The following is a 681-nucleotide window of genomic DNA, read 5'->3' on the forward strand; positions in this document are numbered from 1 at the left end:
TAGAGAGAAAAATCAGGTGGTGGTCAATTTGGTGGAGCTGTTAACAACTCACATCTGAAATGTGAGCCCGACTACACACTGCTTTTTGTAAGACGTCAAAAGCCAAAAAGGCTGGAAACCACTGGTTCCATCTTTAACAATGTGTTGTATTTTAAAAGCTTGTAATATTATCCATCGTGTCAAATCTTCATCTGAAAAGTAACTAAAGCTGTTAAATAAATGTAGTGGAGTAGAAGTATAAAGTAGCATCAGATGGAAATACTCAAGTACAGTAGTACCTCAAAATTGTACTTAAGTACAGTACTTGAGTAAACGTATTAAGTTACTTTCCACCACTGTTCTAATGACGTTCATGCAAATAAAGCTTGTTAAATTGAACTGAATTAAAACAAATTCCGATAGTCTCACAGCACATGAGGGCAGCGACACACCTCACTTCCTTCACTACACTGGTTGCCATGGCGACGCGTTACACTCAGTAAATTAGGTTGTGGTTAGGTTGAAGGTTATGTGACAACTTCACTACTGCACTTAACATTTGATACGTGTAAGTAAAGCGAGTTAACAGCTTGGGAACTACTAGTCCAGGTGAAGTGACGAGAAGTAGAGAGGTGTGTTTGATTAAATGACACGACTTGCTTCAAACTGAATTCTTCCAGAAGAGTCTTCACATCCGGACCG

This window comes from Thunnus thynnus, chromosome 4, assembly GCF_963924715.1.
Source record: "Thunnus thynnus chromosome 4, fThuThy2.1, whole genome shotgun sequence".
In the NCBI taxonomy this organism is placed as follows: Eukaryota; Metazoa; Chordata; class Actinopteri; order Scombriformes; family Scombridae; genus Thunnus; species Thunnus thynnus.